Below are 15947 nucleotides of genomic sequence, written 5' to 3'. Positions count from 1 at the left end.
AATGGTGAGTTCCCAGACCCAACATCTTGATGTGGGTCTGGCTAACAATAGAGTATATTATGGGACAATTATTTACCGTCTGTTTTGAAACACTACTGCTCATCCCGGTGTCTGCGCTGAAATTCCTGGAGGCGTACTCTAGCTCACCTGGCACTGCTTTCAAGGGCTACACCTACCAAACGCTTTCTCTGACACCTCCACAATATATCCCCGCTGTCTCCCCGGCACTGCTGTACACCTGCACACCGCTTTCCCAGTGGATACGCATCCTGTTAAAGGGCATCTGGAATTGGATGCTGTTATCTTTCAATGTCTTTTGATGCCGTCGTGTGCCCTGTGCTGCTGGAGAACTGTGTAGTCGTGGTCAAAAAACAGCGATCACAACATGTGATTTTCTGTCGCCATGCTTTCTGGATAGTCATCTCATTAGTACTGTATTGCTGTAAATTACTTTTACAAAAACAATCCTGTGTGTGTGTGAGTGTGTGCGTGTGTGTGTGAGCGTGAGTGTGTGTGAGCGTGTGTGTGCAGAGATGCACTGACCTTTGGGCTTAGGCCCATTCACGCTTATTAACGCTACTTAGTTGGCTGTAAGAGGACACTACGCATTCCTTTTTACAGACCCTGCCTTACACACGTTCTGCTCTCACAGTTGTATGAGAGGCTTACTTTAATTCTTACTCAGTCCCTCATTTCAAACAATCTGTGTTACTCAAACTTACATTCATGCTGTGTAGAATGTAATCTTTCTCTGTTTCAAGCGGGAAGAAACCCTTTTTATGCTTGAACTTAACGTTATACCCCTCTTCTCTCACTGGCTCATTTCAAACACATCCGTGTGTTTCCTGTATCTCGCTCATTGGTTCATTTAAATGAAGCATCTTTCTACTTCCTGTATCTCCCTCATTGCATCACTTAACACACGTCATTTCCGGGGACACACATTCCTTCTAGAAGCTTCCGGAACAGTCCAGTCACACACATCTGGAAGGCATCAATCACTTTTTGACAGGTTGTGACCTCTTAACCTCCAGGTCATCCATCAAAATCTGCATATTTGAGTGACAGAAACCTCCTCTCTATATCTCTCTGCCGTGTGTTAGCATGCTTTTGTCCATTGTTTTGGGTCACTGGTAAAGTGGTGTCATTTCCACATGATCCGTTCACTTCCATATTTACTTCCAACTGGTAAATTTTGGTTTCCAGAACTGCAATCTTCTGAAGGAGTTTGTAGTAGTCCTCTATGGAGAAGGGTGGCATCTTGCTGCTAATTAGCTTTAGCTACAGTCACTTTAGGACAGGCTTGAGCTATTGGTAGGCCACGCTCATGCAGAAAAATGTTCAAATATGACAATAGCCTACTATGTCTACAAAAGATGTATAGTCCAGTGATATAAGTATCCAAGAGCTGCTGCTCATAGTTTCTCTCAGAGGAAAAGCAAGATTATCAGCAGAAATATGCAAGCAGAAGCAAGCAATAGAGTGTCTGCACTGTAAGAAGCAGGAAGTAGTAGTACAATCGAGGATAAAAACACAATAAAGTCCAAGACTTATTTCCATTGTGGTCCTCAACACACATCAGGACAAGACAAGATACTCAATGACATAACATAAAAACATTTTTCTTAAATAAATAAAAATAGTAACTTGCCCTTTAATCTATTCCGCAACCCTCTCTAGTAACCAGACCTTGATGCTCTTTTTAAAAGAGTTCAGGCTGGAAATGACTTTAATATGACGATCTAACTTGTTCCAAACAAAATAATAAAGTGCTAATACAGAAAATAAACTGGCGACAGAGGCAGTTACAATATGGGTTCATGCAGTTATGCAAGGTACACTAACTTATATTGTACATATGAAATGGTTTTCAATATATTTATAAATATATGTATAAATAAATATATGTTTTTGCATTTTTATAGAAGGTAGATCATTTTGACTTGGTCATTTTAAAAGTAGATCGCAAGCTGTAAAAGTGTGGTCACCCCTGGTCTGGATGTTCGCAGGTTCTATTAGTTAGCCTGGATGCCAGCCAAACTTAGCCCCGCCCACAGAATTCGAGGTTGGGAAGTTCGGTCTGGAGTCGCTCCGTTGAAAAGCAATTATTGCCCCGAACAGGATCTGTTCGGACCAATCAGATTGTCGGACAGATGATCAACAGTAACAGAATCAATCACGTCACCAAAGAACGCTTGGGTTGAATTTGTTTACAACAGGTGGCTGCCGCTGGAGAACTGAGATGTGTAGATTCCACCATCCCGTCTGTTAGACGATATCGACAGCGCATTCATTTTAAAATCCTCAGCGGAGGAGCCTCAACAACTGCCCGAAAGCATGGTAGCGTTATATGGTGGAGAGAGATAGAGAGAGACTGAAGAGAGAGAGCGCCCAGCGGCGTTAGAACAAAGCCGTGAATCAGAGAAATAAAACGTGTTTTCGCCGATTCATCTCTAGAAACGCAACTGTAGCAAGCATGTCACTATCACTAACGTTATCCACATTTATATTTACATGCAACAAATGATATATCCAGCTTCAAAAAAGTCTAAAAGTCGGAAGTTAGAACGAATGCATTGTGCAAAGAGTAGTTGCTACGGAGACAATACACAGTGTTGAGTTCTGTTGACAGTTGAGTTGAGTTCTGTTGTTCTGATTGGTTGTAGGTCTATCCAATGAATGCAGAGGCATTTTTTTTTCCTGGTTCGGTTGGAACACGCCCCATAATCACAGCCCAATGGAGAGGTTTCAGACTCACATTCTGACTAGAGTCTGAGTAGGACCATGTCAGGCTATCTATTAGTAGCAACACCTTCCAGAATCCTCAATGTTCTTTTAATGACTGATGCAGACAGAAATATCATAAGATCAATCTTATTTTTATGATTGCTGTTTGTCACAGTCTCACAGACTGTATCTTTAACCATTGCCGCAGCAACAGAGGGTTTATTTCGTATTAACATCTTTATTTGTATTTACATCTATTCTTTACTTAAGTAATTATAATTTTACAGAAATTGGTGTTTTTATATGTACGTCACTTTGGATAAAAGCGTCTGTCCGCCAATTTTCTGGGCATGTGCAACGCATTTGTTGTTACAGGATATGATTATCAATATTTTATCACGGGAGCAACGTTTTTTTTGTTGTTATGTCACAGGGTGTGAATAGCTCAGCTGTGTGGCCGAGGCTATTCGTACCGGGGGTGCAAATAGACACTCTGCTAAGGTAAATGGCTTGAAATATTCCAAAAACAAAAAATAGTCATTTCCTCGCTAATTTGCTAATTAATGAACTTCCGGTTCAAGCGAGGATCAAATAAGAAAACTGAGATTCAGACTATTATTCTTAAATCCTAAAATCCTGTCCAGTCCCTCCAGGAATTCGCAATTTCGTGATCGCAACAATTCACGCGAGTTCAACCATGAATTCTGTGCAACTCGCAATTTTGACCAATCACCGCAACTAACACAATGAAGTGTCCCACTAAAATTAGATTTCTTACTTCTTTGTACTCCTTACACTTCTTACGTCTCTGTTGCAAACTATCCAGTGTGGCCGGCCTTTGGCGAGGGGGAGGAGGGTTCTCTGCTTCAGCCGTATGGTTGGCCAGCAAGTGGTATTTGAGACTTGACTTACTCCGACGGTAACTCAATTCACATAGACATGTACGCAAATAACTTCTGGAAGGGTTTTGAAACTGAACTTGCCATTCCTAAGACCATTTTCTTATCCATTTCTGCTCAAGGAGGTTTGCTGCTGCTATCCATCCACAATGTTACTGCAGCATTGCTTACTGATTCCCCAAACTATGAAGGGGCTACAGCCCAAATCACAGAACGTGTGTGTTAACTCGTTATTTTCACGTTAATTTTGATAGCCCTAATAGATACTGATTTGCGTGGGAAGTGGTGTTTTTAAAGGGTTATAAAATAGGGACCCTGAGCAGGTAGTGGAGGATGGAGGCTGAAGCATCAAGTGTGTCAAGTTCCTCACTCCAGTGTAAATTGTTGCTCCTTATTTAGGTTTAGTGGCACGTGGAGAGAGAAAAAGGCTCTAGAGAGCTGAAGAGATGTGACTGTTATCCAGTCCTATTTACTTGAGAGTTTGGGGCACAACTACATTCACACAATCAAGTATCAGCTGCTCTCCATCTGGGGCCCAAACAAAGGAACCACTGCTGTTCTTTATCAAAATGAGTTCGGATTCCATTTCCCAAAGGGAAATCAACACAATGAAGAGTCAGGAGGGTTAATGATACGTTTGAATAACTCTCCATGTGGGCCATTTGGGGTTGAATTTTTAGAAAAAAAGAGAGTGAAAAAGAAAGTGCTGTGTCAGTGATTCATTTTGAATATCAGTCACTGGTGCTTTAGCTTTTAAAAATGAATCAAGCAAAAGCACAATAAGAGGGCATTGTCATGCAAATGTGATGAGATGTATTGTTCTCTGTCAGAACACATGTTAAATCTAATTAAAGTGAACTCAAGGTTGTCTGCTCTGTTTTTTTTGGATGAAAGTGAGAGCAACACAGGTGACACACAAGAGAAATATACTTGTCCAGCTCTTGTCACTGTTTGTCTTTACACCTTCAGTAAATATGATTATTTTATGCAAATGAGACATTATCATAAAAAAGATAGATAATGAGGGTCAAAGACCCAAACTGGTTGTGGTTTGCCTTCTGAGGTGGCAAATACACTGCTGTCAGGTATGGGTGTGGATAATTGTCTCCAAATGCCTAAAATACAAGTCAATATTCAATGTAGGAAAGTAACTAAGTACATTTACTCAAGTACAGAATTTAAATGGTAACTACCGTTTATTTCAACCTGGACCCTAGTTTCCTATGTTTTGTGTCTAAGTGACTGATGGTAACAACACTTTGAAATTGGTCCAGTATTAAGCAAGATTGCTGCAGTCTGCATCGGCGAAACTTGTGAGATTGTGTTATCGTCGCTAGCTAACTTAAAAAATGACTGAAGTGGATTTTATTATCGAGCACAGGTTTGAACCCTTTGGAGGAGAAACTGGAATTAAAAGGCCTTGGTGCCCACCAGCCTCGGGATATTGTCATCACTTAAACTGCTGGTAAAAGTAACCGCGGTTAAACGTGGAATGGTTAGCTTACAAATTAAGTCAAGTTTGCCCAGAGGAAGAACCGCTGCGTCGCTTTTCTCTTAGAGAGCCCTCAGCCTTGGTGAGTGAAAACACATTTTATCATCCTGCCTTTGTGATGCTAGTCCGTATGTTGAACATGTTTTGTTAGATCGATTGGTATTAGTTATGATAGAGTGTGTACATGCTCGGTTGTTGTCATAGAATGAATCTGTATGCATGAACTTATGTTACGTCCCTATTGTGTATAGGGGTGTAGGACGCAAACAATTAAAAAATAAACCTGGGAGAATGACAAAGGAAAGGCGGAACCGCTTCAAAGTTAACTTAAAGGATTTATTATACCAACTAAAGAACTAAACACAAAACGATCTCCAAATGAAGACGATTGTAACTGCAACAAACACAACACCACTGGCCCACTGGCTCTGGTTCTGGTTCCACACAGGCTTCTTCAGGTCCACACACTCGCTGTGGTTACTGCACTCTGGCTCACACTGGCCTCCACTGAAGCCCCACTCTCTCTGTCACTGGCTCGGCCCAGCTATTTAACGCCTCCCCTGATGAGCGCTGAACAGCTTCAGCTACACGAGTGACGCAACACGCACACCTGGAGAGTGGCAAACAAAAGGAAAACACACAAAACGAAACATGGTACGTAACACGTCAAATGAGGATTCAAATAGTACTTGAGAATGAGAGGGTATTAGACAGGTTCTAAAAGCTGGCAAGAAATCAAGGCACTTGGTCCTTAGCTGGCAATATGTGGATGTCCTAGAGGCTGTCAACAAGGTGTTGAGCCCACTCCAGGAATTCACAGATGCCTTGTCAGGAGAGCAATACGTGAAGGATGTGAAGGACGAAGAATTTGAAGAGAAACATTCTAGCCTACTTGAATGACAACTATTACGATCAGGTCACAGATGACCTGCTTGACATTGCGTCTCTTCTTGATCCACAGTTTGGAACCAAGTATATGAATAAAGAAAAGGTGGAGCAGGTTCTATCCAGAGCAGTTGAACAGATATTGTTACTAATAAAGGCTCAACAGGACACTCTCTCACTGACTGCGGACTGGTGCAGCAGCAGAAGCAGAGCCTGTTCCTCCTCCTGAGAAAAAAAGAAAAAAAGACTGGCCAGCTTTTTCAAAGCAGTAGCAGCACACTGTCAACAAGAGGAATGCATCAGAATGGAACTGACAGTCTGCTTACAGACGACAGAGGTTAACAGTGATGCAGACCCTTTAGACTGGTGGAGATGCCATCAGACAAACTTACCTCACATTGGCAAGCTAGCTCAGCAGTATTTATGCGTCTCTGCCACCAGAGTGTTGCTATGCAACATTGTCACTTGTCACAGGGCCGCACTCAAATCAGATGCTGTGGACCATCTGGTTTTCCTGGCTCCAAATTTGTAAATGTTGAAATGTGTGATTATTGTTATCATTATACAGAATAATCTCGTGAGCCAATTTGCACTTTATATTTCTTTTATATGTTCAATACTGGTTTAGAAGCAATACCTTTGAAGGAAGTAAATGCAAGTTGCATAATTTAGTTTTACTATTTTATTTGTTTGAATGTGTTTTCTTTTTAGATTTACTTGAATACATGTGTAATGTAACTGGGCTTAAACTAATGCAAGTTGCACACTTTTTTGTATTCATTATGTAAGTTGCCTTTGCATGCTGTTCAGTTCACTTTGTTTTACTATTTATTTGAATGTGAATATACCTCAAAGGCCTTATTAAGTATCAAGTTACACTTGTTTTACAGTATATTTCCTTTTTAGATTTACTTTAATACTGTGTAATGTACCTGGGCTTGAACTTGAAGCAAAAGTATAATTATTGCAAGTTGTACTAATTTTTGTATTGGTTTTATAGAAGATGTTTGTGAAATTTGCACGGGAAAGTTCTGCATTTTGACTGCAATTGTCTTTGCATTCTGATTCCTCACTTCATTAGAATCATGTGTGGCTCTTCTTTGTAAACAACATAATTTTCTGGGGCCATGCAAACCTGTATTACTACTAGTTTGGAATTATTCTACAATATTCAGTCATCATGACAGTAAAATAGACCATCCTAAGTCTGCAGTAATTCAATTTCAGTAGAAAATGCTGTGAACACCTGATTATGCATGAAAAAAAAATGCCGTCATATACCGTCATATACTGGTCATACTGCCCAGCACTACTCTGACTGTTGTTTATGCATATGCACCAAACAAAAGCTCGGAGTATTCGGCCTTCTTGGAGAACTTGTATGGAGTCCTGCATGGGTATCCAGTGGAGGACTACATAGTTCTGCTGGGGGACTTAAATGCGCACGTGGGCAATGATGGAGACACCTGGAGAGGCGTGATTGGGATCAACAGCCTCCCTGATCTAAACCAGAGTGGTTGATTGTTGTTGGACTTCTGTGCTAGTCATGGATTGTCTATAACAAACACCATGTTCGAACATAGGGATGCTCATAAGTGTACTTGGTACCAGAGCACCCTAGGCCGAAGGTCAATGATCGATTTTATAATCGTCTCATCAGATCTGAGGCCGTGTGTTTTGAAGAGAGGGGCGGAGCTGTCAACCAATCACCATCTGGTGGTGAGCTGGGTCAGGGGGTGGGGGAAGACTCTGGACAGACCTGGTAAGCCCAAACGGGTAGTGCAGGTAAACTGGGAAAGTCTGGAGGAGGCCCCTGTCCAACAGACTTTCAACTCACGCCTCCAGCGGAGCTTTTCGTGCATCCCTGTGGAGGCTGGGGGCATTGAACCTGAGTGGACAATGTTCAAAGTTTCCATAGCTGAATCTGCGGCAGGAAGCTGTGGTCTTAGGTGCCTCAAGGGGCGGTAACCCACGAACACCGTGGTGGACACCGGTGGTCAGGGAAGCCGTCCAACTGAAGAAGGAATCTTTCCAGGATATGTTATCCCAGAGGACTCCAGAGGCAGTTGCAGGGTACCGAAGGGCTGCAGCCTCTGTGGTGAAAGAGCAGCGGGTGTGGGAGAAGTTCGGAGAAGACAGGAGAAGGACTTTCGGTCGGCACCAAGGTGCTTCTGGAAAACCGTTTTCCACCTCGGGAGGGGGAAGCGGGGAACCATCCAAGCTGTGTACAGTAAGGATGGGACGCTGTTGACCTCAACTGAGGAGGTAATAGGGTGGTGGAAGGAGCACTTTGAGGAACTCCTGAATCCAACTAATATGCCCTCTATGTTTGAGGCAGAGCTGGAGGATAATGGGGGATTGTCGTCAATTTCCCTGGTGGAAGTCGCTGAGGTAGTCAAACAACTCCACAGTGGCAAAACCCCTGAGGATGGGGCAGTGGTGGCCTAAAGGTTAAAGAAGCTAGCTTGTGACTGGGAGATGGTCGGTTCAATCCCCAGACCAACAGGATAAAATCTGTGTGGGGAAATATGTATATACACATATACAGGCACATACACACATAGCCATCAAAAGGGGCTTGGGCACCTGCCCTTTTTCTTCCTCAAGAGAAATCCTTGTTTATTTTGTAAATAATACATATAGCCTATATATATTCCTGTTTGCACACATAACAACAATAAAACAAATTGGTAAGGTAGTCAGAGTTGTGTTACTATATTTAATGTTTAGATTAAATTTAAAATAAATATATTTGTATTAACTATTAAGCCTTTTTTTTACTTGAGCCCCTGCTGCCCAAAATGTCTGTGCACATCCCTGTGTATTGTATATATGTATATATATATATATGTATATATATATATATATATATATATATATATATATATATATATACACTACTGGTCAAAAGTTTTAGAACACCCCAATTTTTTAAGTTTTTTATTGAAATTTTAGCAGTTCAAGTCCAATGAATAGCTTGAAATGGTACAAAGGTAAGTGGTGAACTGCTTGAGGTTAAAAAAAAGTAAGGTTACCCAAAACTGAAAAATAACGTACATTTCAGAATTTTACAAAAAGGCCTTTTTCAGGGAACAAGAAATGGGTTAACAATGTAAAGCTGTTCTGCAGCAATGGAGGTTGATCAAGCTTTGAAAGTTGGTGCTACCAATTCCCACAGGTGTTCCAACTGGTCTGGATTACTTACAACCCCCTCTGTTTGTATAAAAGTATTGTTGGAACACACTGTGGTACCATACCCTCGTCAGCATTATTTGAACAGTATTGTACTGCAGAAAGTAGTGTGTTGCTATAAAAATGGCGGGAAAAAGACAGACAGACCATCATAACACTTAAGAATGTTGGTCTTTCCTACAGAGAAATTGCGAAGAAAGTCAAGGTGTCAGTGAGTACAGTATTCTTCACCATCAAAAGGCACTTAGAAACTGGGGGAAACTCTGACAGGAAGAGGTCTGGCAGACCCAAAGCCACAACAGAATCAGAAGACAAGTTTCTGAGAGTCAACAGCTTGCGTGATAGGCGGCTCACAGGACAACAGCTTCAAGCACAGCTTAATAGTGGTCGTAATAAGAAGTCTCAGTTTCAACTGGAAAGAGAAGACTTGGAGCTGCAGGTTTGATAGGTCCAGTTGCAGCAAGAAAGCCATTGCTAAGACGTCAGAATAAGAAAAAGAGGCTTGCCTGGGCCGAGAAACATCGTCAATGGACTACTGAAGACTGGAAGAAGGTGTTATGGACTGATGAATAAAAATTTCTTGATTCATCATGTAGGATTTTTGTACGCTGTCGAGTAGGTGAAAGGATGGTTCCTCAGTGTGTGACATCAACTGTCAAACATGGAGGACGAAGCATGATGGTCTGGGGCTGTTTTGCTGGATCCAGGGTCGGTGATTTGTACAGATGAACCCCTGACCAACTAGGCCCATACCAGAGGGTACTGCATGGCGCTGCAAAATGCTATGGTAGCCATTTTGGTTCAGGGTGCCTTTCACTAGGCACCCTGAACCAAAATGGCTACCATAGCATTTTGCAGCGCCATGCAGTACCCTCTGGTATGGGCCTAGTTGGTCAGGGGTTCATCCTACAGCAAGATAATGACCCAAAACATAAGTCCAAGCTATGCCAGAACTACCTTAGCAAAAAAGAACAAGATGGTAAGCTTAAAAACATGGAGTGGCCAGCACAGTCCCCAGACTTAAACCCCATTGAGCTGGTTTGGGATGAACTGGACAGAAAAGTGAAAGCAAAGCAACCTACAAGGGCCACACATTTATAGGAACTTCTGCAACAGAGTTGGGAAGAACTTCCTGAAGAATATTTGATTTCCATTGTAGAAAGAATGCCACGAGTGAGTTCAGCTGTTACATCTGCCAAAGGGACTACTTTGATGAGTCAACATATTTTAATACATTTTGGTTTATAAATTGATTCCATGATTTCTTTTTTAACTTCAATTATGTATTTGTTCTATTCTTTCATTTCAGAGTACAATAAGACAATGAACTGCATGAATTTCAATAAAAACCTGGAAAAATTGGGGTGTTCTAAAACTTTTGACCAGTAGTGTATATATATATATATATATATATATATATATATATATATATATATATATATATATATATATATATGTATGTATATATATATATGTATATGTATGTTATAGTTTCACATAATACACACACAAGATACATCAGTACAACTGCAGTCAATTAACTTGTTAATTGTTAATTCATGTTTTATCTATAAAACATATCAACAAACAATAAATGGGTTATACAGTGAGAGAACAGGCAAATTAAAATCCATTTGGATTCTGCTGCAGGAGTGGTTTGAGAAGCCTAATTTCTTACATCACATTTTAAAACTGGGTCACCACTGGAGTCCATAGCCATACCACCATGTTATTCTTTCATTTTTTAGGAGTTTGTGAATATGGGTACTGTTATACTGTATCTCCAGTGGGCAAATGTCAGAGGAGTTACACCTGCTAAGCAGTGTGTAAAGCATAAGGTGTTCGAACAAACCCAGAAGCTAGTGTCCATAACAACAGAGACAGGCTTGTCATCCAGGGCCGCAAACTGACAGGTCTTCCATAAAGCCACTTCACCAGGCCTGGTCAAGAGGGAAAATACAATCTCACTGTTGACGTGTTTGATAGGTGGTAAATCAAATCTAGACGTGCTGACACTCTTTTATTTTTCCTTTTTTTGAATCATTGTCATAATAGTGAGCCTTTGTACCACAAATGTATATCACTTGAATCAATGTTGACTGAGTTATTTATAAAAAAAAGTTATATAAAAAGTTATATAAAATCAGCTGTTAGGCTCAGAAATTGGCTTTAAAAGGCATAGATTAAACGTAATTTGGGAAATACGTAATCTCTGACCAGTCTCAAGACCACTTTTTAAAGTTCTTAACCTTGTCTTGGAATCAACCATATTCAGTCCCTCCAGAAAAACGCGATTATGCGATCGTATAATTCAATGCATAATCAGCCAAAGTCCGCATATTCATGCGGGGGCCGCATTTTTTCAAATATGCCGCACTTTCGCCGCATAAATTGCAGATTTGCGCGCAAAATATGCGGTGCTTGCATGATTTCATGATCCCCGCATTTTTCGTTGCAAAAAAGTCACATATGTCTTAGCAGAAAGTTGAAAAATGTTTGCGTTTACTTCACACAAGAGCAGACATTTTCCCCTGTTGCCATGGGAACGTTATGAAGTGAAGTTATGAAGTGACGTAATTACGCGACGTGAACATCATCGAAAAGCAGGGTGTTGGAGGTTTAATTTGACATGTACTTTGAGTCTCTTAAGTTGGTATCCAATAAGAAAGCTATCTTAATATCTGATGTCTACTCAAATGTCTTTGTTTAAGTGCTCCTGCTGTCTATATTATTAAAAAATTTTAAAAGTCTGTCTCTTTTGTATCTTTTATTTCCCTCTGTTTAGACTATTACTTTTATTTTTACTTTAATATATTATTTGTATATATTTTTGTATCTTTTTTGTTTACTTATTGCAATGACTGAATATCTGTAAACTCATTTTGGAAATTAAGTTTTAAAAAAAGGCTGTTGGGGGAATCACTTTTTCTTCTCTTTTTCATCAAACCGCAGTTTTTGCATGTTCACGCAATTTTTGCAAGTTCGTGCATGTTTTGCAAGTTCCTGCAATTTCATCGCACAAAATTGCATAAATATCCCGCATATTCCATCGCATTTTTTAAGAAAACGCGCCGCATAATCACGGATTTTTGCCCGCAACAATTACAAAAAAACTCAGCGTTTTTCTGGAAGGACTGCATATTTTAACGCTGTCTGATTGTTTTGTTAACATCATTACTGTGATTGCATGTGCAACTTCCTGTTTCAAATGCAACCAATAACTTGACTCATTTCAAATTTTTGTCAGTGTTAATTGACAGACTCCAAGAAAGTGAACATGAAGCTGTAGCTGTAGCCAAATCTTCAGTGATGGAATGTGGCTAAATAAAGTTAAGTAGATTGTAGTCTGGATGTACATTGCTGGAGAAAAAAAGCCTGGATGTCAGGCCCCTTCTGCTATCTCCGTTAATGATGATTTTGCAAGGGCACCATGGCTGCATCTGCGCTTGGCGCCGCCCAATATGATTGTGTTTGGTTAAAAGAAATACAAACAACCCACAGCGTTTTTTCCTTATGCCAAAATGATAAACCAGACCATACTCCAGCGCTGACACAGTGCTGTGGAAATAAGTGTGGCTATGCAAGACTAGGTGGATTGTAAAACATGGGAAAGAAATGTTGAATAAAGATGGTTAAGTGGTGGAAGTTAATTTCAGCTCTTTAGTCTTTGTTTGTATTTGTTTTCACATAGAAAACAAAGGGAAATGCCCACACATAAAATTCACCTCTGCAATGCCTTTTGATTATTTTATCAAGACATTTCTCATGAAACATGTATACAGTACATACACTTATGGGAATATGGATTGTTTAGATCAATTTCAGGAGTGCCTATTAGAGGTGTGACGAGATCATCTTGCGAGATTTAACATGACAAGATTTCTCGTCGAGGTAAAAAGTGTCTTATATATCCGTTCACAAGTTCAGAGCAGCAGCCTTGAAATTAGCATAGAAGATCCCCCGGCCGTTCTCCAAGTTGACTGAGTTTACTTTTGCAGAGCGATAGGGGGGAAAGAAAGCTGCCTGTAAAACCCATTGTTAGAACGTTAGAGAGTACCACCGCTCTCTAAAACTTTTTCTAAAACACTTTTAATAATATTAAACAAAGAGAAATGTTCTCCTTTCGTCCTATGTCATAAAGCGATACCAGAGTAGCCTACTTCCTTGTTTACTGCTGCAATTCATAAAATGCAGAGGAGTAAAGAGCATCTGTCTTCACAAAAATCATCTGTTGAGTGTTTGATGGTAGTTTATTTGTGCTTTAGAATGTAGTCAATGTGAAACAATAGTGAAAAAAGCTTTACTTTTACTACTGTATAATGACAAATTCAAGTACAAAACATTTGGTCTCAACTACTGCTCTACTACCCATTACGTTACGTTGTAACCTTGGTTCTCTGAGTGAAGAGACTCTCTCCACCATACATATGGAATAAGTAACAGTGTAACTGTTAGTTATACAGGAGAGAACCCAGTCATTTGAGTTTGTGGCAAAACCTTTCAGTGCTCTGTTTTCATTTTGTGACTTTCATTGAGGACTATTTTCCAGTCTTATTTCTTCATTGAAGTTTTCCTTCAAAATAGAGTTAAAGTCTCATCTCGTTCTTGTGAACCCAATCTCGTGTTTCGTCTCGTGAGCTGGGTGCCTCGTCACACCCCTAGTACCTATGCCTTGCATGTTCCATATTTTATTATGTGTGTCATGCAAACTCGCACTGGTCTGGTCTTGGTCATGACTCTATCTCGCCCCGCCTTGCCCTTGATTTGGTCTCAACCCCTCAAAGTCTTAGACTCGATACACTCTGGTCTTGGTCATGACTTGGTCTCTGTCCTTTACAGATATGGTAGATGGATCATAAAACAACCTTGTGTACAAGCGCAACAGCAGCAAACAGTACAGTAACATGACCTTGTTTACTCTGGCTGCACAGCCAATTCTAAAAGTAAAGTAAATCATATTTCAAATGAACTCAGGGAAAGCCTGTGAGAATAACATCAGAAGTACAAAAGTCTAAAAAACTGTTTCTGTTTATGAGTAAACGGAATGATTGCCAAATAAACTCAATCTTAACTCCCTCCCTCCCCTGCTCTCTCTCCCTACATTGAAGCATTGCACCCCAGCAGCACACACATCAAAGGGAAGTCAGCCCATGTGATTAGTGCTGGGACATGGAGTGCTTGTCAGACATTGCTCTTTTTAGCATCCTCCGTGTGGAGCAAATATTATGTCTCACAGTGTGGACTCGCCAACGCAGACAGCGTGGTCTTGGTAACTGACGCAGCGTGTTTGCTTTAGTTAATTGGCTTCTGAAGTAACCATTGTTTACTCAAGAGCCCGTAATGAATTCCCTGCCAGCCTGATTACAGTATAATCATAACATAAAACCTCACTTAAAATGACAAGCAACAGAGGGCAAGGACAGTGACAAGTCTACAACATCATACACAAACTAATGAATTAAAAACAATGATAAATTCCTTCTTTAAAAAATAATGTAGTAACTTAATTATAATACATTTAACAACTGCCATCACATGCATTGAGAGGAAAACAAGACAAAGCCCTATTTGCATGGGGCTAGTGTTACCAGGGGGGGCTAGTGTTACCCCCCCCCCATATGCCTGCGTGTCATACTGTGCATTCACACGGGATAAACAAAGTCTGTATTTTACTCAAATGTACTGACATTATCCATTGAGTCTGTTAAGAGATAGAAAAATGTTCCTTACCACATGCTGTCATGCATGTCATCCATCTCATCTTTTGAGATTTCGCTCTTCTGATGGATTTGAGCTTGCTCTTCTGCAAATGGGTTTCCATGCTGTGTAGCCTGACAGCTGTCAAAACCTTAATCTAAAATTGCCAATGCAGAAGACAAAAAAAATAAATGAATAAAAAATAGTACCCCATATCACAGGGATGCCAATTTGCACGGAACTAATATTATCACATGACCTCTGTGTTTGGCAAAATATGGTAGGTATTTTGTGGTGGAATTTTTACTTGAAAAATTACAGACTAATGCCAGATTCTTTTTTTACTCGTTATTTTCTGTCCCAAAATACACAACTATAACAGGGTTTCCGCAGGGTCTTAAAAATCTAAATTTAAGGCCTTAAAAAGTCTTAAATTGGCTGAAGTATTGTGTTCTAGGTCTGAAATAATTTTAAACAGGTCTTACATTTCCTATGTCAATTTAACACTAATCCCCCTGTTATAGTTCTTTCTGTCACTAGTCCAAATATAATTTGCTGTATTACGACTACAAATGAGACCAACATGCAGCTTATATATTGCAGCCAATCTAGACACCGATCCTATAATGCCAATGAGGAAATCAGGGAATTGTTTCAGACAATGTTTCCAGACTCTGACATCTGACTTTGTTTTTGATGTCGTGATATACTGTAGGTCTTAAATTTCATTCATTATGGTTTTAAAAAGGCCTTCAAAAGTCTTAAATTTGGCTTGGTGAAACATGTAAAAACCCTGTATAAAGGTGTGTCTTAATTTTTGCCTTTTAAAATAATCCACAGCCACAGAAACAGCAGATCATAAGGGTGGATGCGGAGCATTCCATAATTTAAGTGAAACAGACTCAAAAGCTTGATCACGACGGGTCTTAATCCGATTGCGTGGGACAGACAGCAAGAGAGCGAGCAGATGAATATGGTTGAAGTAGCTCAGTCACATGCAGGAGGAAAGCCCTGCATTACAGTGCGAGCCCGACGGGGCCCGATTTATGTGTGCC

Source organism: Perca flavescens, chromosome 22, assembly GCF_004354835.1.
Source record: "Perca flavescens isolate YP-PL-M2 chromosome 22, PFLA_1.0, whole genome shotgun sequence".
Taxonomy (NCBI): Eukaryota; Metazoa; Chordata; class Actinopteri; order Perciformes; family Percidae; genus Perca; species Perca flavescens.
This window is presented reverse-complemented; position numbering follows the sequence as displayed.